This window comes from Brienomyrus brachyistius, unplaced genomic scaffold (genome assembly GCF_023856365.1).
Source record: "Brienomyrus brachyistius isolate T26 unplaced genomic scaffold, BBRACH_0.4 scaffold60, whole genome shotgun sequence".
Classification (NCBI taxonomy): Eukaryota; Metazoa; Chordata; class Actinopteri; order Osteoglossiformes; family Mormyridae; genus Brienomyrus; species Brienomyrus brachyistius.
In genome coordinates, this window is record NW_026042335.1 from 1,307,892 (window position 1) to 1,331,348 (window position 23,457).

General features: G+C 42.0%; 1 long non-coding RNA gene across 6 annotated transcripts; it reads right to left on the minus strand.

Annotated features, from left to right (window-relative positions):
- Positions 1–11,206: 11,206 nt before the first annotated feature.
- Positions 11,207–21,781, minus strand: LOC125725077 (uncharacterized). Of its 6 annotated transcripts, none has more exons than XR_007387305.1 (7): positions 21,638–21,781; positions 19,944–20,068; positions 15,712–15,800; positions 13,707–15,523; positions 13,224–13,562; positions 12,992–13,132; positions 11,207–11,943 (listed from the first exon to the last, which is right to left on the minus strand). It is a non-coding gene; the product is annotated as an uncharacterized LOC125725077 (long non-coding RNA). The 6 variants fall into 6 exon arrangements; XR_007387303.1 differs by adding an exon at positions 16,137–16,229 and having other exon boundaries at positions 13,707–15,800; XR_007387304.1 differs by having other exon boundaries at positions 16,137–20,068.
- Positions 21,782–23,457: the final 1,676 nt, after the last annotated feature.

Sequence of the window (23,457 nt, forward strand, 5' to 3'; positions counted from 1 at the left end):
ACTTTACACCATTATACAAGCTGTACACTGATTACTTTACATTCTATCAGAGTTTCATATTTTTAGCGTTGTCCCTTGAAAAGATATAATAAAATATTTACAAAAATGTGTGGGGTGTACTCACTTTTGTGAGATACTGTATATTAAGGGATTGATTGTCAATAATATCAGTAATTCCTGATGTAATGTTAAAAGAATAGAGCCTGTCTCACACAGTTCTAAAACAACCTCACAAACAGACTTACCGTTTTATGTCATCATTCGTTTTCTCATCCAGGCCATTGGTTTGGGGATGATATGCAGCAGTGATCAACGGCAGAACAGGGGCTCTGAACGCAGTATGGATTAAAAAGGAATTAACCATCTCTCTCAATATAAAATTAGGATCATTTATTCTCTACAGAGGCCCCCATAGAATAGTGCATCCATCCCCTCACTCATGTTTAGACAGACGTAAGGCAGCAGGCCAATGACATTCAGAACAGCAACAACATCAACAATTGTACAGCTAGTTTTAAAATTTAATAAAAAAGACAAACCAATTAGGTAATATTAATGAAATTATTAAAACGTGCAGATTAATAGTCAGAAATAATTTGCGATTTTAAGAGCGGAAAGGATACATTAAAACTCAATTACATTTATCCCTTAATAATAAAAAAAAGGTTTTTGAATTTTACATCATGATAAATGAGAACTATATGTGATTACTAATTACTGTTGACTAATTTCCTGTCTGGACGTTTCCCTTCTCATTGTTAAAAGTCATTATATGTCTGGGTGCCAGTCAGTGGAAGCACACAGACATGTTGGCCAGCTGTCATATTCATTCAGCACCAGCCCATCAAGTAGAGAATTCAGCACCACGGACAGTGACCTGTGTTACAATGACATCAGGTCATTGGCTCTAAATATTTTTCTAGAAATAACTAAATGGCTCTATTGTAGAAATTTCCAGCCAGAGTCTTGTGGTGCGTTCGTTTTTCTCTCGGAACTTGGAAATTCCGAGTTGGGTGACATCACATCCGACAATCTCCCGTTCGAGCTAGCACAACTCGGAACAAACATGGCTGCCTCCATGAATACGCTGCTGTGTTGTTGCTTTATATTTTAGCAGTTATGGAGTAAGATTATTATTTCAGACAAACAAACAAGAAACAAGAACTAGTCAAACCACATTAAAAGCTTTATAAAGTATTTTAGTACATTCATAGCGATATTCTTTTTTCGAGAGGCAAACAAACTACAAACAAACCAAAAACACTAACAAGTCTGGTAAAAATCTGATATTGCATGTTAGGATACTGTTTACGGTCACGATATGGTATTCTCTAAATCGAACACGTGCAATTACATTAATAATTACTAATAATTATAAATAATAATAATAATAAATGGGCGGCATGGTGGTGCAGTGGTTAGCACTGTTGCCTCACACCTCTGGGACCCGGGTTCGAATCTCCGCCTGGGTCACATGTGTGCGGAGTTTGCATGTTCTTCCCATGTCGTCGTGGGGTTTCCTCCGGGTACTCCGGTTCCCCCCCACAGTCCAAAAACATGCTGAGGTTAATTGGACTTGCCCGTAGGAATGCATGTGAGAGTGCATGGTGTGTGAGTGTGCCCTGCGATGGGCTGGCCCCCCATCCTGGGTTGTTCCCAGCCTTGTGCCCATTGCTTCCGGGATAGGCTCCGGACCCCCCGTGACCCAGTAGGATAAGTGGTTTGGAAAATGGATGGATGGGATAATAATAAATTTAACAAAATAAACATTTTTAAGGATTTGTAAAATAGAATTAATGTTGAGTGTGTAAGCCGCCATGTTGAAATTACGTCACAGGGGCAACTCGGACAAGAAGATTCTGTCAGACATTAACGTCATAAAAGAGGCGTTTCCAACGGGAAGTGATGTTTTTCGTGACGTTTTTGTCCGAGTTGGAGTGAAATAATCGAACGCACCATGTGTTCCTATTTGAAGAGAATATTCTATTTTTATTCTAAGGAACTACAGAAAATCAGCTCTGCATGTGATCTCCCCTTTACTGCTCGAGCAGGGCACATGCACATCAACAAGTGTCAAGGCAGCAAGTGCATGCAAACAACTTCTCAGGACGGTTACAGTATAGGACCTTCAGAAAGAGCCAGACTGCGGCGTCATTCAGAGATTCCATTGTCTAAGGCTTGCACTAAAACATTCCAGCATATTTAAACAAAGTAGTATGGCACCTGTGTCAGAATCCCTCCCTGCCTTGTTCTGTTCTCTCTTTGTTGTCCCCATTTAGCCAGCACATGTCACTGGCCATCCTGACTCCCCTTTTGATTGTGGGTTTTAAGGATATCAGTGGGTCTGTGTTTTCATAATTGTCCCCCAGGCCACCATGCTGCTCAGCCCTTGATTCCAACTACAGTTGCAATCAGGTGGTTCTCAATCTACTAGGACTGTATAACAGGATTGGCCACCTGTTCTACCTTTACTCCTTCAGCCGCATTTATGAGTCAGACCTATAGGTTATTCAAATTTCGTCCTGCCAAATTTACCGGACAGGAGGTGGACACTGCAAATGAATGTGTGAATACTCCAATACCTACATCTTTACAAGTTACCTGAAGTGGTTTGGTAAATGATTGTGAGGTTGGAAGTCCTTCTTGATGTCTGTTTGCAGCTCATCCACCAGCAGCTGCACGAGTTGTCGCACCCAGAGGGAATCCCACTCTCGGTCCGCTGGAGGGTCCATCTCACTGTAGCTGGAGTATGTTTCCATCAGTCACTTGGCGTGGGGCTCACAGAATTTACCAGACTCCTGTTTAATCTGACGCACCTTAGTCCAGTCCATGCATCTGGGGAACTTCTCTGAAAATCTCTGGCAGATTCTTTGCAGCTATGCTTGATATTGGGTACTTGCCGCAACTAAGTAATGGGTTGTTGAATCAAAGTCCCCTTCCATGTCAAAAATAACCCCATTTTAGGGTTTTGTTAAAAAACTGGTCTAATTTGGATGCAGAGGTTCTGCATGGAAGGCCCAGTCTCTGAAGGGCTGTGGCATAGCGAGGCCTGTTCTGCCTGGAATCCGGCAGGTCACTGGCAACATCCCCCAACTCCTTCATCTATAAGGTCGGGAAACCAGAACGTTTACTCCCCCTTATGGATAAGGACATACCAACGTTGGGGCGAGAAGTTCTGCTGCCTCCTCCTGCTGCCTGAGTCTTCAACCAAGTCCAAAACAAAAGTATACAATGTTAGGAAGGGTAATTCAATGGTATGAGACTGAAACTAGAAACTGTAAATCGGATGGAGTTAAATAGCAATACTGTGGAAGAGGCATGGGAATTTTTTAAAAGCACATTGTTGCAAGTGCAAAAGGACTTCATACCCGTTTCCAGAAAAACTAAATCTAGGAAACTGCAACCAAGCTGGTGTCATGACCTGCTTGTACGATCCTCGTGTGTGCCACGCACCCCTCATTAACCATGTGTGCTGCCCCGATTGTAACCAGCTGTTTTCTGTCAGTTTGAGTAGTCCTGTGTATTTAGTCCATGTTCAAGTCTGTTTCCCCAGTCCTGTCATTGAAATCTCTTGCTGTTCTCGCTCTCTACCTGTTTTCATCAATAAACCCTCATTCCCGACTCTCCGTTTCCCGGATCCTTGATTCCTCGCTCCCTGCCTGTTCTTCCAGCACGCGATGTCACAGGTGGTTTACTACGAAAATTAAGAATAAAGTCAGGAGCAAAAGGGCTTTCTTCCACAAATGGAAATTAACTAATGATTTCAAAATAAAGCAGGAGTATCTAAGTGTACAGGTTTAGTTAATAACAGTTATAAGGATGACGTTAAAAGTTTCTTCCAATATTTTAACACCGAAAGAGCTCTAAAAGCTGAAAATCACTCATTTGCAGGATAGTAAGGGCCTTATAATTGAAAATGAAATTGATATAAATGAGTTTAATGATTATTTTACAACGGCTGTTCACAGTAGAATAGCTTACCACCATTTAGTACAAATACAACGATGTCTATGACCAATATATGTATAACTGAGGCTGATGTGGTACAAAGCCTAGCTAAGCTCAAAATAAATAAATCGCAAGGCCCTGATGGCATCTTATCTATAGTTTTAAAAGAGATGAGGGGTATTATTAGCCAACCTTTAACTTTACTATTCCAGAAATCATTATCTGCTGGTGTGGTATCTTCTGATTGATGTTAGATCATGTCTCATGTCCAGAGAGGCTACAACAGGATCTGGATTTAATTAGCGACTGGGCTCATACGTGGCAGATGAAATTTAACATAGATAAATGTAAGGTAATCCATGCAGGGAGCAGAAATATAAAGTACAGATATTTTATGGGTTCCACTGAAATAAAGGTAGCTGATTACGAGAAAGATCTCGGTGTGTTTGTTGATGCTTCCATGTCCCACTCTTGCCAGTGTGGGGAAGCATTAAAAAAAGCCAATAGGATGTTGGATTAAACTCCACACACCTAGAGATGTAAGTCAAGAGAAGTGATACGATTATATAATTCCTTGGTAAGATCCCACATAGAATACTGTGTGCAGGTTTGGTCACCATACCTTCAGAAGGACATTGCTGCCTTGGAAAAGGTGCAACGTAGGATGACGAGAATGATTCCTGCTCTTAGAGGAATGTCTTATGAGGAGAGGTTAGCTGAGCTGAATCTGTTTAGCCTCAAGCAAAAGGAGACTAAGGGGGGACATGATCTAGGTATATAAGATTCTAACAGGTCGGGATGCTGTTCAGCCAAATGACCATTTCAATATTAATTTAAAATACTAGAATTCGTGGCCGTAGTGGAAATTAGCTGGAGAACATTTTAAAATGAATCTGAGGAAGCACTTCAATTTAATTCAATTTTATTTATATAGCGCTTTTAACAACATGCATTGTCACAAAGCACTTTACATTTAACCGGCCAGAACCCCACCAAGCAAGCCTGAGGCGACAGTGGCAAGGAAACTCCCTCTAGCAGGAAGAAACCTTGAGTGGAACCTAGACTCAGAAGGGGACCCCATCCTCCTCTGGGCGACCAGGGAGCATGAAACTGCATTTACATTGACATTCATTTGAGTTCATATAGTTATAAAGTCCCAGTTGGTTTCATGTAGTTATATCCAGGAGTCCAGGTGCGGGTTCACATGGTGTAGTCGGCTCGGTATCAGCTCGAAAAAGAGAAGATGGAGAAGAGTTATTGCCCTACACCTAACCGGCAGGACTAAAGCAACTATGACAGCCTGGCTAAAAGAGAGACCTGGAAGGAAGCACAGGCATGAGGGTTTACAGGGGTTTTGGCGTCAAGCCACCTCCCATCCACAGCTTAAGTGATCGGCGAGAGTGGCAGGACGACAGCACCAATCCCCCCTTTCCCCTTTAATCTCAAATAACTATGAACCTCCAGATTTCCCATTCACCTTAGAAAAGAAGATTTAACTATCCAAAAGACTGGCTAAAGAGGTACTTCTTAAGCCTTGACTTAAAAGCAGAGATTGTGTCTGAGTTCCGAACACTAATAGGAAGTTTATTCCATAGCTGTGGTGCTTTATGAGCAAATGCTCTTCCCCCAAAGGTAACATTCTTTATTCTGGGTACGGATAGAATACCTCCATCTCGTCATCTAAGTGTATGATTCGTAACGCAAATGAGGTCACTCACATACTGCGGTGCAAGACCATTTACAGCTTTATAGGTTAAGAGCAGTGTTTTGTAGTCAACACGAAATCTAACTGGCAGCCAGTGCAGTGAAGATAAAATTGGGGTAATATGATCATATGTTTTAGTTTAACTATTGCTAGTAGCGGTTCAATCAATGCTGGGAGCATCTCTGAATAATTTTGATGGAACAGGGTCTAGCATACAAGTAGATGAATTTGAAGATAAAATTAAGTACATCAGTTCTGACTGGTTAACCCTGGTAAATGCTTCAAATAGGGCGATTGCAGCATTAGCACATGCCGTGTCAAGGCCAGAGAATGTAGTTATTGGAATATTCAAAATGTTCTGTCTAATTGAGCATATTTTTGGTCAAAAAATTTCATAAAGTCGTCACTAGAAAATAACCAGTGGTCTGGTTATTAGTCAGCTTGGACACCATAGTAAATAGGAATCTAGGATTATTTTTGTTTATTTCAATTAGTTCTGATAGATACTAGATGATTTGGCGGCACTAAGAGCCTTTTTGTAGCTACCCATAGCCTCTTTCCATGCTAGTTCGAACACCACTAGTTTAGTATGATGCCACTTACATTCTGTAAGGACATAAAACTTATAGGTTCTGCAGGCCCCAACTCTGATCAGCCTGCATCAGTCTATTTCAGAGCTCCGCTGGCCCAGGCAAGACTGGACTCAACTCGTCAAACCACCCCTTTTAAGGAAGGCAAAGGCCTGCCGGCTCCTGAGAGACTGGATAGGAATAACTGGAGCAACACAGAAAAAGCAAGACCTTTCACCCCCGGAGTGACCAGAGTTCCACAGTCAATCCACAGCAACAACAGCTGTCAGCCTCCAGACACAGACACCTTTTCCACTATAAACAGGATAACTCAGCACACATAGATGTTAGGGACAAATACACGCATGTTTGGTCTCGTTTGAATAGGCATGAGACGAGGAGTATTATACTCTCAGATTTAAGGCAGTATAGCTTTTCCTAAGAGAAATACAGAAACTTCGGCTCAACCCACCAAACAGAGAGAGCCTCTCACATGGTAGAACAAGGGAATTACGACCACCCCCTAAAGTGATCTGATTGGCTGGGGACTTGAGAACCAAGGTCAGCAATGCCCCTAAAATTAACCATTAACTGAAATTGGTCAGTCTTCAGAGACAAGCCATCACCTGGTCTGGATACTTAAGGAAGGGCTTCAGAAGTAGTCGGGGAGTCACTCTGTAATCAGAGCTCCCACAGAGAACTGGGCGAAAGTCCATCTGTAGTCAGATACTTTCCACAGAACTTTGTTCACTCTCAGCTGAGGAATGTGATTGTTTAATATTGTATTTGTTGAAATGTATTTACAAGTATGTGTCCACATGTCAATAATTGTATATTGTAGTATGTTTAATAAATGTTGTTTTGATTACTTTATGACTGTCTGATTTGCTAACTTCTTCATAAACTTTCCAGATTGGACTTCTATCCTTATTAGGACTATGGTGGTAAATACTATCTTGCAGCCTCTGGGTTAAATCCCATTCATTTATCCGGGTCCCAAACTCGACTGCCCAAGTTAAGTTAGGTGGATACCAAAACTACACCTCTGGAGTTCGCACACGCTCAGTTACGGGCCGACGTAACCTCTGAGGTCAACACATGCTAATGAAAGGTACAGGTCTACCCTCTGAGGGGCGTACACACTATGTTCCTAGGCACCGGGCATAGTCCCTGAGACGCTCACATGGTAAGACAATGGGCGGCATCGGCGGAGTCCCGGAGACGAGCCAAAAGTAAACCTCGTACAAACTACCACAACAGAAGGTGCGCCTTCACAGCCGCTGAGGTTGACACACGTTATGATACGGGCTGCCCCCGGCTGAGCCTCTGAGGTGGACGTACGTGAGGTTTGGGTAAACATCGGCTTAATCTCTGAGGCACCCACATGCTCAGTAATTGGTAGACACTGAGCCTTTGGGAAATTATATAGGTCGAGGGACCCGAATAATCAGAGGCTGACATTGTCTTAAATGGTGGCAATTTCCGTACCTTTAAGACAAACCCTGTGGAACAAGCCCACGGGTCACCCTGTTGGCCGAGGCGAATCTGGCGGACTCCTTCGTCAGGGGTAAAATGGAGTCAGATATGTGTCTAAAAGAATATTTTGCATATTAAAAAGGGTAAGTAATTCCTAGGAGCGCTTGGAAGGACCAACACGCATTCACAGCCTTCGGCTGCGCCATTGGATTCTGCCATTGGGCCAGTGGGCGGCTCCCTACAGTTCTAATTTCCGTGTCTCCAGTTTTAAAGTACGCAAGTGGTCATTATACCAAGGAGCAGTTTTATTTATGCTGTTTTTTTTTTATTTTTAACGGAGCAATTTTCTCTAGTAGAATTAAGCATAGATGCTAAATAATCCGTAATGCTATCAAGTTCAGCAGAATTCGACATTAGTTTGGTTGAAAACGATAGCTCAGGGAGATTATCGATAAAGTTACTCGCTGTATTTGACGTGATTGTACGTTTGGCATATAGAAACGAGTCGGGGGGCTAATATTTTGAGCAAGGGAAATATTGAACGCAATAAGATGATGGTCAGAGATAATACTGGACTGAGGCAGTAGAGTTACATTATCTATATGAAGACAACTGGATCACGGGGGAATCATAAGCAGGGAAGAACACACAGGCAAACAGCAGCAGCAACATTAATGGCAGGACTGAGAAGCACATTTATACAAGGCTAAGCAGGGAGCAAACTAGAGGCACCTGAAATGAGTAACACAAGGGCAGGAAGGAGAGGTAAAACAAACGCGGAACAGGCATGGCACGTTATACCACACTAGGGAGGAAACGGGAGGTTCAGGAGGGCAGGGTGTGGCAGGGATCCGTTTCAAAATTTAATTTTGGCTTGTACAAACCTTGGTAAAAGCTGCAAAAGATCGATCAACCACTTTCTGAGCTATTGTCTTAACAAACAAAGCATCTGTTGGGGTGGCGGTGTCTGGGGAATACCATGTGTAATACACCTTGTGAAGATTTATATGTAAAACAAAATATTTTTTGATTCTATCACACATATAGAAATTATTTTAGGTTTAAATAGTGATTTAGCTGAGTAACTAGGCTGAAATTCTAGATAGTTGCAATTTTAAGAATTATTACTATTATTCACAGCTTTTAAGCAGGCAGTTGGATGACGGATGGATGGATATTCAGCCACCAGAAATGCCAATTGTTGTTAAGAGGATCAAAGTCTGCAAAGTAGTATGCAGGGTTTAAGGCCAGAACACAGAATACTCTCCGACAGAAAGCATAAAGTTCACTGGGGGAATTTCTGTGGCCACTGCCTGAACAGCATGTGTGGAGAATGTTTATGAGGGTCGAGCCATGCAGAGCTGCTGGCCCTGGCATGTAACGATGAATCACAAATCAGTTAAAAATCGGTGCAAATGCATGAAGATTTAAACCGGCTGATGTGGAAAATGAATCACTATTGTAGGAGTACTTCACAGTACTTTAACAGAAAAACTGGTGTAATATTACATTTGATTTCACAATGTGAGTTTGACGTCAGATGTCACTGCGTATCACGTCAACATCGTATGTCAGTTTTTGGTTTTGACCAAGCGCGAGATGGCGAATGAATTTGAAACGGAGGACGGCACAGTGGTTAGTGCTGGCTTCGGTCCTGGCTTCGGTCCAGGGCCCTTTCTGTGTGGAGTTCGCATGCTCTCCCCATTTTCACCGGGGGCTCCGGCAGCATATTAGCTTTCCGGTAATCACAAACAACGAGGAAACGGCGAGAAAAGCACAGACAAGACATAAACTGCATGCAAACATTGTAAAAGACTGATAACATACACAAACAGGTCCACTGGCACCACCGTGAGCTGAGTGAAGATTATTAAAAGGGCAAAGCACGCTAAAAAGCTGCCATGCAAACGTTAGCTTATTTATTTGATTTTTTATTTTTTTATTTACTTATTTTGATTTGGGATTTTTTCAACAGTATTTTATTCAAATTCAGTTGCACTGTTCACAACAGTGTCAACAGTTCAGAAAGATAAATATAAGAATATTTTTGAATATATTTGTCTGCAGCTCATTCTGCAAAAAATGAGAAAATCGTATCGTGAACTCAGAATCGTGAATCGTATCAAATGGTGAGTTGAATGTATCGTTACATCCCTGGTTCTAACAGTAGTACTATGGTATGGTGGAGCCACATGACAGGAAGGCAGTACATTGTGAAGTCTGTTAAGAACATCATTCGCACTGAACTGCCCTCCATTGACCAGCTGTACTTTAACTGCCACAGTAACAAGGTTCAGTCTATAATCCAGGACTCTGACCACCATCCACAAACACTGACTAGCAGATTCATGAACAGCTTCATTCGCCAAACAATTCAAACCTGCAGCTTTTGCATCCCCTGTAACAGTCATTTCCACGGCAGCTGCACTGTACAGCTGTTTCTGCACTTTATCCACCACTGACCACATATCATCCAGTTTTGTCCTGCTTTGTATCGCACTGTTTCTGCACCATGTTGTCTTGTACTCCCTTGTGTTGTTATGCACCATCTGTGTTGTTCTGAGCAGTGCCATGATGCAATATTACAAAAAGATATTGAGGAAATGCAGAGTTCTGGAGGAGATTCTCACAGATGATGGCATGTGTTTATACTGAAGAAACTGTACAAATTGCTAGACATAAAACACAGGACTGGCAACTGTGGTACGTTTTAACACCTTGATAAAAAACTTAAAATCCATAGTAAGTAGGACAACCTCATAGAACCTTTACTAGTCATTGTTCAGAAGATTAACACGGATTAAAAACCATTACTATGAAAGAACGCTAATCAGTTAAGTTGATTATGTGGAGAGAGAGAAAAAAAACTGTCTTTGAAAAAGATCAACCATAGAACGAAGCTGCAGCATTGACACCCCCTAGTGGTGATTTGAAGATAGTTCTGTCTGTAGCAGCTAAGCAGTAGATTTGGCGTCAGTTGACAAACTCAGTGCTGCTCGGTTTGAACGGCAGAAGCACAAAAAAAGGGGGCATCTACTGCACGCCCCCCACCCTTGAAAATGGTACAAATTATCATGCAACAGTTTTCTTAAGTAAGTCTTTTTGGGCGTCTGCATAAACGTCCACGATGCGATTGCCCTGATTAAGAAGTGCGCGGCGGATACAATTTGGGATGCATCGTTCATCCGATTTATTAATACATAATTATTAGTATGTCTTTATTATTTAGAAAAGTTACCAACAAAACGAATATTTTTCATTGAGATCGATTCCCCCTGTCTAAAATTTTGGTGACACTTCATATTTTTTAAGAGAGACTGACAATTTGATGCATGCAATTTGCAGAAATATGTTGTGCCGCTATAAAGTACACAGGCAGCATGACAAACATAAGTACTCACTGAAGCCACGACATACGCCCGGCTGGCCCCAGGGGTACCCCTAACAAGAAGGCTTTTTTCACAGTCCACGACCATCACGAGGGCAAAAAAAACTGAATAGCCTAGAATTTAGTTAATTACAAGGCACATATTTATTGGAGCAAGAGCTCTAACATAAAACTACCTTGTAATTATAAAATATTGTGGCTGTGAACAATGTACAAACAAGCACAGAAAGTAAAATACTCCAAAAATGCAAAGAACCTAAATATTTTTGTTTCCACCGATTCACTCTTGATGTGCTAGGAGTCGCAGTGCAGTAGCCCACTCTTCAGTATCTGCCTTTAAGACCACAAACTGCTCTTTCTCCTCCTTCGCTCGTCGCCTCAGAGTATTGGACTTGGTAAGTAATGTTGCCCTTTTGGTTCCAGCAGCACTCTCTGCTTCCTCTGCCATGTGCTCAGCATCCTTTTGTAAACTCTCACATACACTTTCCAGTGAGACTCTCTTCCTCTTGAGTTCCTCAAGTTTTCTTTTTTGCTTTTCGCTCATCTTTCACCTTTGGTCAGAGGCGCTTTGGTTGCTCCCCCACACGCTCTGACATGGTCGCATATAAGCCTCTGTGCAACAACTGTTTCCTCTGATAAGTTGCAGGTCTCCACCTCTATTCGTTCCACTTCGACTTGCCCATAGGACAGTAGCAGCAAGTTCTTGCAGAACATCCAGAGGTCAGGATAAGGCCCACTAACTTTTTGATGGAAAAAGACATCAACTTTGGATGGTGCTGAAGGAATGAAGGATATAAAATCCAAGCCTTTTGCCTCATTGTGCAGGTGATTATCAGACTGCTGGGATATTGCATCACCTGTAATTACAGTAGATTAGATGCAGATCAACAATGTCAATACACAGAATTACATGTAGAATAGGAAAGTGATTTATAACCCAATTTTCCTATGATACCATAAATGTGCAATCATTTTAATTTAATCTTGAGATATCTCTAGGCTCATCAAAGAAAATATGTTAACTGAGCTGATGCTTCTTTTCAAACACCAAGAGACGGTCTTCTAAATACTGCTAAAATCTACGTGTTAACACTATACGGTTCAGGGACGGATTATGGGTTGTGTGGGCCCCTGGGTAAAACGTTCGCGAGGGCCCCCCCCCACCACCACCACCGCACCACCACCACAACCACCATAAGTCAAGGGCCCTTGGCAGCCAAACACCCTCCCTATAGGGTCAGGGGCCCTTGTAGGCAGAGGATCAAAGAATGTAGGCCCTCTAAAATAGACAAACGAAAATACATTGTTGATAAGCGTTGCAAATTGTTTTGGGCTTGGGGCCCACGGGCCCCCTGCACCCCAAGGGCCCCTGGGCAGCGGCCCCGCTGGTCCGGTTTGTAATCCGTCCCTGATTCAGTTAGATGTGAAAAAAGAAAAGCATAATTTAACAATAATATTCTTAACTATCCTATTCTTATTCCTATGATTTACCAGCAGATATCCTGCCTGCCAACCGATTCTCCTGCGCAAACTTCTGCATGAGATTTCTCCTTTTCTGCTGGCAGTTATCTGGCTTGTGTGCATTTTGTTTGGGTCCAAGCACGTCATCTCATGTACAATCGAGTACTTCAGAGGGCATTTATCCAAGGCCTTTTTGCAGATTTTCGAGAGCACAATCTGGCAGTTTTTTTTTTATCTGAAGGACACCAAGGTCACTTCCACTGCCTTTGGCTCCTGACTGTCTCTGACAAAAAGATGGTTTCTGCACACTCAGCCCAAGGTTAACACTACCTCAGCTGTACATATCAAACCAGTTCAAACTCCATGTTATTCACATATTTTTTACTTCACAATTGTTTGATACATTTGTATGCAAAGATACCAGTGAATTCACAGAAGTCCCACCTTGATGACAGCTGCTACAGCCATTCCTATATCCACCTCCTTTGGACTGAGCCAGAGTTTTTGATCACTGACATCAAGTCTGACCAGCTTATATGCAGTGAGAGGCAGGGGATCTCGTTTGATGAAGCGCTGAAGGAGAGTCTGAAAATAAAATTAAAATTAGAGTTAAGTTCACATGTGCGTCTTTGCATGTTCATTTATTGCTGTTGTTACTGTGGTGGTGAATATTTACCTGGATCAATTCTGCCAAGTCCTTCCAAAGGAAGGGCATCATGGGAACACCTGTCTGGTATTTAGCCAGAAATGGTTGAAATGCTTGTGATAGGGCCATGAAAAACATGTAGTTTGGCCAGAAGAAGGGGATCCATTCGGGCTTCAGAAATGCAGTCAAAAGAAGATGTCCCTGGGTTTTTCACCTTTTCTGACTTCACCAGGTCCACATATTTCACAACAGAGGGCCAGACTTCCAATGCTCGTTCGACAGCTGGCAAATGTTCGAGCCACCGTTGCCCACAGAAAGGTAGAAGGAATCTTGAGGATGATGTTGCAGCTGTGAAGTCCTCTCTTCTGGCTGGTGCAGAGTGGAAAATAAAATGTAGGGCTTTGAGAACTTTCTCCACCATCCACACTTCAAAACCAGTCTTGAATGAGTTGTGAAGGGTATGTAGGCCACAGCTTCCTACAATTACCAACTGGGTCCCAGCAAGTTGCTCACCATGGTCTTTTTGCAAGAGCTCTACGAACATCCAAATGACTGCAGGTCCATCCACCGACAAGGGGAGCAAATTTTTTACATTGAGCTCCTTTGTACACTCCTGAAATTACCGGAGAAAAAAAATTGTAAAAACAGTTAGATATTTATAGCACTATACTGAGATATTGCAGTCAAATAGTTTTCATATATTAAGTTCACGCAACATAAGGAGTGCAAGGACATAAGCATACACTAGTACAGAAGACTTGCTAATGAAACAATCGTATGTAAGGGATATTGTTCAGTGAGGCGGTCATTCTCGTGGAATAAGCCCCGACAGAGTGATGCAGGACCAGCTGTACATGTTGCTACACAACACTTAAACATTCTATTTCCTCAATGAACTATTTTTTTGCAAGAAAAGCCATGAAGCAGCAATAAAATCTTTAAAATATGCTTACCAATAAATATGGTTCTCCCATTTAAACACATGGAAAGATAAACCATGGATATTTAAAAATCACGGGTTCGTTAATGAGTTTAAATGTTATTGAATGGTTTACCTTAAACTTCTCCAGTAAGTCTTCAGCGGTGGAGTGGCTCATGTACTGTGATCCCAGAACCAGGACTGCACTCGAGAGCCATTCTCGCCATTTACCCAATACCTGACATGCACATCCAGTTGTTTTCTTTTGATGGTCCTGTTCATACTTACGTCAAACATGACAACGAAGCTCCCTTTTAATATATGGAGCGAGTCCAAATCGCGCAAGAAAAGCGGTTTTATCCCTAGCACAAGTGACCCTGCGAGTCAGGGAACATCGCCCTGGAGACGGTGTGAATGTCATCATTGGACGTATATGACGTGATGTCCGCAAACCGTTTGCAAAGCCCATAGCACTTCTGCTTTCAGTGTGGGTTGAGGAGGATGTACTGAAGGCATTATTTGTCATGGGATCCGGAGACACTGCCAAAACGGGTGTAGGCCTATCTGTAGAGGTTGTACTTATCTCCACTGAATAAACATTTGAGGAAAATTTTTAGGTTAAAATCTGGGCTTATTCTACATTGATTTACAGAACCAAATTTAAAAAACAAAGATACACTGATTTTATACAGATTACTAACTTTTGGGCATCACAATACAAATCTAAATATTTTAGACAAGTTACTTATCTGCTTATTGAATGGTGGGCGAAAAAAATATCTGTATAGTGTCCATTATCTAAAACCCCGCAATGACGTAGTTTGTGTTGTTCTTAAAATAATATTAACTTAAACGGTCAATCTGATTTTCTGGAGGAAAAATAACAGTTTTGATGAATCAACAGCTTGGGAAAATATTCGCTAGATTAATTCAAAGAAAAATTGTCTGTAGTTGCACCTCAACAGTATAATCAGTGATAATATTATATAAATAAAATTAAAGTAATGGCACCAGCATAGACAGACACAGTAACAGTACAGAATGAGGTAACAGTGGCAGTGTGAGGAAATGTCAGCGTCACTGGCTGGTTAACAGCAATGGGGAGGAAACTTGTCTCTAAATCTGGAAATGCTTATGCAGATGGATGGATGGAAGGTGAAAAGTGACAGTGCTGGGTGGCTAGAGTCTCTCAAGGTGCTGCTTGCTTTTCTGAGGCAGCACCTGAAGACGATGCCTTTGACCGCCAGAAGCTGTGTGCCCGAGGAACTGGAAGCTGTTGAAGCCTCTACAGCATCCTCTGCGATGTAGATAGGACTTTGGGGAGTCACCTGTTTTTGCGAAAGTCCAGGATCAGCTCCTTGGTTTCTCTAGCATTGAGGGTGATGTTGTTATACATGGTGAAGAGCTGGGCCTACAAATCCCAGCATTCAAGAGGTGAAAATACAGACTCAGAGGGAATTTGGGAAAAGTGAAAAGATCCTCTTTACTCGTGTCTGTATAAATCTCACCAAGCGGAACTTTGCAGATTAAAGACTGGCTGAGAGTGTAAATGGAAACACTGATAAGGAGTCAGGAACAAAGTGCTCATGTAGTGCACACCTGGGTCCAGAGGGCCCTTGTTCAGATGGAAAACTGAACAGGCATCTTTCGTGTTAAATGACAGCCGGTGCTGCTCAAGATGATGGACACTGTGGGGAAATAAAAAAAGAAAGAGTTTTGAATGAAAAGACACAAGAATAACAGTGCAGCCTGTGAATGAGTCCTTGGTCACGTCTCCCCAGCTCATGACTGGACCAGGCTCCACATTGACCCCAAAACTGGCTTTACACACAGGAAACTCACTGGAAAACAACTACTGGACTCTCTACAACACCCTATATCATCGTGTCGCGATGACTGGCATCAGCTGGACTACGGGTTCACCGTCCCATGCATAGGCTGCCGTTCACAATAGCACAGAAACTGTTGCGATTGGAGTGGTGTAGTCACTGGGAGGCATGGACTGATGACGACTGGCGTCCTACCATGTTCAGCGATACATCTCAGTTCTGCAGTACCACAGATGACCGTCGTGTGCGTATGGTGGCGCCGCAGGGAGAAGAGCAATCCTGCCAACGCTGTGGAGTGACACACCACACTCTGACGGCACAGTGGTACATTTACATTACATTTACATTTACAGGATTTGGCAGACGCCCTTAGCCAGAGCGACTTACATAAGTGCTTTGAGACTCTGCAATGAAGTCTCATTGCAGAGTCTCACTGGTGGTACACCAGTGACATCCTAGTGGTATCCGGGCCCAGGGGTGTGCTATACCCTACTGACATGGGACCAGCAGTGTGGCCATACCGCCAACTCCGTGGTCCGTTTGATCTGATGATTATAATCATCGCGATACAGTCACATGCCCTTTCATCACATGCAGATTTCATTTTCACAACTTAGTCTGTTATGCTTCACTTTTTTGCCACCGAGTTTGTGTTCTGACACTAAGTTGATGAGAATTGATTATTTGAGAATCATCTAAAGAGCTTATATTACTTGGGTAAATTGCATAAGACTCACATGGTATTTTGAAAAGATTCCCATATGCGCTGATTAGCTGGGGTTGATCCGAGCAGCTGTGCACTTTTCTCCCGTAACACAAAAGTTTGTTTTTAGGACAGATTAACAAGGTTAAGACCATATTATGTGGTTTACATCTATCAAAATAAAACCAAAGTCACTGTTACCAAAAGAGTAACCATGTGTTGTCAAATTCCCTAACATTTTGCTTCATCTTACTTTGGATGCCCATGGTTAGGAGAGAAGCAGAAATCTGCTCAACCATTAGAAAGACTTTACTTGATACAGGGAGTGAGATCTTGTTGCAGGTGACAAGGCAGGATGGAGTGTATTTAGAAAAATAATGAAGAGGGAATGTGAGTGTGAGCTATCGTGGCATCTGTGTATAACCCAATATGGCGGCATCCTTCTGAATGTAAATAACATAGCCAGCTTAATTAGCTTAGTCAAGTGTAATTGAACTAAGAAAAACTTAGCAATATACGTTCCCTACTTGGTATGATAAATACAGCAGCCGCTGCTAGTGGACGGGCTACAAACAGACATCAAGAAGAAATCCCACCTTATTGATGAAAACAGGTACCAACAGCGAGAGATTTCAATGACAGGACTGGGGAAACAGACTTGAACGTGGACTAAATACACAGGACTACTCAAACTGACAGAAAACAGCTGGTTACAATCGGGGCAGCACACATGGTTAATGAGGGGGTGTGGCACACACGAGGATCGTACAAGCAGGTCATGACACCAGCTTGGTTGCAGTTTCCTAGATTTAGTTTTTCTGGAAACGGATTTGAAGTCCTTTTGCACTTGCAACAATGTGCTTTTAAAAAATTCCCATGCCTCTTCCACAGTATTGCTATTTAACTCCATCCGATTTACAGTTTCTAGTTTCAGTCTCATACCATTGAATTACCCTTCCTAACATTGTATACTTTTGTTTTGGACTTGGTTGAAGACTCAGGCAGCAGGAGGAGGCAGCAGAACTTCTCGCCCCAACGTTGGTATGTCCTTATCCACAAGGGAGAGTAAACGTTCTGGTTTCCCGACCTTATAGATGAAGGAGTTGGGGGATGTTGCCAGTGACCTGCCGGATTCCAGGCAGAACAGGCCTCGCTATGCTACAGACCTTCAGAGACTGGGCCTTCCATGCAGAACCTCTGCATCCAAATTAGACCAGTTGTTTAACAAAACCCTAAAATGGGGTTATTGTTGACATGGAAGGGGACTTTGATTCAACAACCCATTACTTAGTTGCGGCAAGTACCCAATATCAAGCATAGCTGCAAAGAATCTGCCAGAGATTATCAGAGAAGTTCCCCAGATGCATGGACTGGACTAAGGTGCATCAGATTAAACAGGAGCCTGGTAAATTCTGTGAGCCCCACGCCAAGTGACTGATGGAAACATGACATGGACCCTCCAGCGGACCGAGAGTGGGATTCCCTCTGGGAGCGACAACTCCTGCAGTTGCTGGTGGATGAGCTGCAAACAGACATCAAGAAGGACTTCCAACCTAACAATCATCTACCAAACCACTTCAGGTAACTTGTAAAGATGTAGATATTGGAGTATTCACACATTCATTTGCAGTGTCCACCTCCTGTACGGTAAATTTGGCAGGACGAAATTTGAATAACCTATAGGCCTGACTCATGTATGCGGCTGAAGGAGTAAAGGTAGAATGGGTGGAGAATCCTGTTATATAGTCCTAGTAGACTGAGAACCAACAGATTGCAACTGTAGTTGGAATCAAGGGCTGAGCTGCATGGTGGCCTGGGGGACAATCATGAAAACACAGACCCTCTGATATCCTCAAAACCCACAACCAAAAGGGGAGTCAGGAACGGTGGCCAACCACTTGGCCCGTTAAGCCACATGGCGACCCGATGAGCAGGCAAACACACTATGGGCTAAGGGGTACAAGACAGAGGAGAGAATAGGATGGCCAGTGACATGTGAACAGGACATGGCAGGGATGGATTTTGACACAGGTGCCATACTACTTTGTTTAAATATGCCCAAGTGCATAGAATGTTTTAGTGCAAGTCTTAGACAATGGTATCTCTGAATGGCACTGCAGTCTGACTCTTCCTGAAGGCCCTATAACTGTCCTGAGAAGTTGTTTGTATGGACTTGCTGAATTGCGTGTGCTCTGCTTGAGCAGTAAAGGGGAGATCACATGCAGAGCTGATTTTCTGTAGCTTCTCAGTCCGAGTAAAAATAAAATCTTCTTGTTATATAAGAACCAAGTCTCTGGCTGGAAATTTCTACAACAGAGCCATTTAGTCATTTATAGAAATATATTCAGAGCCAATGAAGGAACCAGATGTCACAGTACAGTAACACAGGTCACTGTCCGTGGAACTGAATGAATAGGATAACCAGCCAACGTGTTTGTGTGCTTACACTAATTATGTGTCAGGGGGGAAAATATTTATATCATTGAGGGGAAAAATTTTAAAATATATACAGTAAGGTCAATATAATCGTGATTTAATGTATCCCTTCTGCTCTTTAAAAAGCACAATGTCTGACTGACAAATATGTCTATTATTAGCACATTTTGATAATTTAATTAATATTAAACAGTTCACCTATTTCCTGTAATCACTCTGCGTTAAAGCAATTTTTAAAACTAGCTGTGAAATGGATGCTGTTCTGACTGTTGTTGCCCTGGTGCCTTATTTACTTTCAAATCGCATTGTCCACAACCTGATCAAAGGACCAAACTTTAAAATCAGTGCAGGGTAGTGTCGCAAGTAGTGATGCTTAGGCTCTAACCTATGTCCTGGAAAGAGAGAAAATCTACAAGCAAGATATTCTTGGATAAGAACGTCAAGGTATGCAACCTCTGGCAATGAAATTTTCTGTGCACAAATCAGCTCCACAATGTCTTTTAGCTGAAGGGTCAACTGCCAAACATCATCTGTGGGCTCTTTCACCTTGTCACACATGATCACAGGAAGAAGTCTTAGAAAATTCCAGTTCTGAACAGCCTGACCAGAAAGCTTTACTCCATTGGAGTTTACTGCACATGGCTTACTCAACGCATCAGAGCCACTGTACTTAAATTTCTTAATGCGTCTATTCAGAATTGAATAAGTGAACCACTTTTTCTGCTTGATGAAGTACTTCAGGTAAAGGGCTAAATCATAGGAAAGGATACCCTCAAAAATGTCATGGCCTAAACAAGGTGGCAGGCCAGGCATACAAACATCGAAGTAATTCAATGAATTAAAAATGGACTCAGATATTATACCTTCAACGTTTTGTTGTTCCTCAGACTGTAAAATGTCTACTGCAGATTTGTAGTGCTCAGGAGTGCGCTGAGGTCCACATGCATTTGGATCTGTTTGAAAATCTGTTCGGGTTGTCCGGCAATACCTGCAGAAATATTCAGAAAAACTCACATTTTCTGTAAATCCACCGATATTATGAGACCCCAAATTGTCCCCTGCAATGCACAAAACAGTCCCTTTAACTTTTTCCTCTGCCACCGTTATTCCATTGTCTTCCAGGTCTTCAAACTTTTGTCATGGCCAAAGTGTTTGAAGTCTTTTTCTTGACACAGCATTACAAGTGACATGTGGTCTGTACTTGATCTTATATGAGGTGGTAAATTAGCCAGAGACAAATATACAGCTACTACTTTGTGCTGCTTTTTGCTGAACCTAATGGGTTCACCGCCTCAAAAGAATCTTGATATAGAATTAGTTTTAGACATGATGGGTTTTGAGAAAAGAACTCATTGTTTTTATATACCTGACCATCACTGACATCACAAAGCACATCAGTGTATGGTACGTATGTACCCTGTGCAGCACAATTCTGCCATAAGTCTGACTCCAGTAAATGTCTCAAAGTGTCTTTCAATGGAACATAGTAGGCAAACCTCTGTGACCTTGTTTCATCCCTTCCTAAGTACAACTTTACAGGTTCTGTGTATCTAAACATCTCTTTAAAAGCCCTAGTTCTTGAAAAATTGGTTCTCATTGGTCCTTCATGACTAATGGTGAAAAGGTCAGATTCCTTCACAACATCACATATACTACCAATAACCTCATCTGTTAATTCAGTTAAGTCACTTTTCAGGAATGCACTTAATTTATTCAAAGTATATGTCTGTCCTAGTTCATGTATGCTTAGCATCTCTTCAATAATATTTTGTATAGTTGATGCTGGCAGAAGAAACTGCCCATGTAATTTCAAGTAGAAAAGAGAAATATTTCTAAGAAAAAGGTCACTGTAATTTTCTGTAAGATGGACTTCACCTTCATCAGTCTCACTAAATCTCTCTGTAGGGCCTGTAACTAACGGTTCAGTTTCAAGAAACTGAGAAACTGTCTCCTTATAAAGATCTCTTATACTGTCCACAGAACATTGTCTGTGTTTCCTGGACATGTAGGCTGTAAACGACGACCTTACAGTGAACGTATGGTCGCATCCTGTCACCAGACATGTCACAACACGTCCTTCGGCTATATGTTCCTTTAAGTGAGCTGTTAGTGATCTGACATCGCGGCATTGGCGCTGGCACATAGACATATTACACGTAAACACCGTAAGGGCATTTGTAGTATTAATATATGAATCTGTGTTATGTTTACGGTAAAAATGAGCCTTAAATGCCCCATATGAACGAAACGTATCTGTAGCGCCACACTTGAACACGCATCGTGGTTCATTACGGTGAAGTTTGACATGTAAAACATGTTCCCTAAGGGTTTGCACTGATGTTCCACAGAAATAACAACCAAACATTGTAACTGCGTGAACAAACACGCACTCTATTGCTGTTTTAAACACCTAAATGCTGTTTCACATCCCGCTTGCAAATCTAAGTTTTACATGTGCTGACAAGATACGTTCATGCGCCGTCAACACGGTACATGCTACTCGTGTTTAAAACCACACACTGCTTAACACTGCTTAAAACGATTTAATTTAACTTACCAATTTGCCCAGACACATTTATTTTATATTCCCACTAGTTTGTAGATTTTTTTTTAAATGTTATGTTTGTTATTGGGTGCTTTCCACTTCATGTACCCATATACAGCGCTGGCTTAAAGCAATACATTCTGGTCCTGACGCAATGCATTGTGGTTAGATTTTTATCATCCGCTGCATTATGTCACCATGTCACATCGTACAAAAACCTCGCGAGAGCAAGACAGATCACGCTGCACCTCTTAACCGGCTGCACAAACTGGATCCGTCTTCATGACGACACAACTTTGCCCTTATTGGCTTAAGAATTTAGTCACATACATGACGTTTGTATATCTGCCATTTCTCCCGAGAAGCAGGTAAAGCAGTGGTAACTGCTTTGCAGTTAATTTACCTGGTAAAATTAAGTTTAAATAAATGATATAAATACTGTAATAGTACTCGTGAGCTTTGTTTATTTGTTATTAGTTACTGTAATGTTGCGCTGCTTTATTTGTTTAATCGTCTAGTCTGTGGAGACATTCAAGTTAATCAAATAAGAATTGCATTGTACACTGTACATGACCATAAAAACTTTGAATCCTTGAAATAAATGTTTTTGATCTTTTCCTTGGCAGTTATCTTTTTACACAGGGCCTCTATGTACACGATAGTTTTTTTTTTCACGACTAACAGTATGGATCAGGAGTTGGTTATTGTAAAAGAAGTAATGTGCATGCAGGTGATATTTGTATAGATTTATCCACGCCCTTGTAGCAGTGCTGCCATTGCAGTCAGATCTCGCAAACTAGGAGTATTAGTTGTCTTTATTTCTCTTTATTTCTTGACGCCAACCCTCTCTATTAATCCGGGCTTGGGACTGGCACCTACCTGAGCTGGCTTGCTCCCTTAAGTGGTTGGGTTAGGCTAAACTATATATATATTTACCAAGACTACAATAAAACATCTCGAAATGTGTAGTCTAACAAAACGCAGTTTAAAGAAGGTAGCCTACCTGGCGAAATTGCAAACAAATTAAGGACGTTAGGCAGCCTTTAGATCCTACCCATCATGCACTGCAGTTTTTTGCAAATTCCTCAAATGGAAAACTATCCATCCATCCATTTTCCAAACCGCTTGTCCTACTGGATCGCGGGGGGTCCGGAGCCTATCCCGGAAGCAATGAGCACGAGGCAGGGAACAACCCAGGATGGGGGGCCAGCCCATCGCAGGGCACACTCACACACCCTTCACTCACGCATACACTCCTATGGGCAATTTAGCAACTCCAATTAGCCTCAGCATGTTTTTGGACTGTGGGGGAAACCAGAGTACCCGGAGGAAACCCCACGATGGCATGGGTAGAACATGCAAACTCCACACACATGTGACCCAGGTGGAGACTCGAACCCGGGCCCTAGAGGTGTGAGGCAATAGTGCTAACCACTGCACCACCATGCTGCCCCCTAAATGGAAAACCATTAAATACAAAAGGAAAACAAAAGTGCTGTAAGACTGTATACTCATCCGTATGTTTGTAAAGGCTGTAGCTGACACAACGGACCCCACTAATTAGAAAGGGGTAATTGTACACATGTGGCATCCAGTATGTTCTTCTATAACAGTTTTTTCAAAAAAAACAACTCACATTACACAAATTGGCACTATCAAAACGAGGATTATGGAGAAAATGGGGACTGTGATGGAGATTACATACACGTAGGCATGGTATTTAGTTTTTTTCAAATCTGGTCACCTTCCAGAGTAATTGTAAACTAAAACCATCTTCACCCTATTTGATTCTTTATAAATGGACAATCAGTCGCGCAGTAAATGGGGGTATA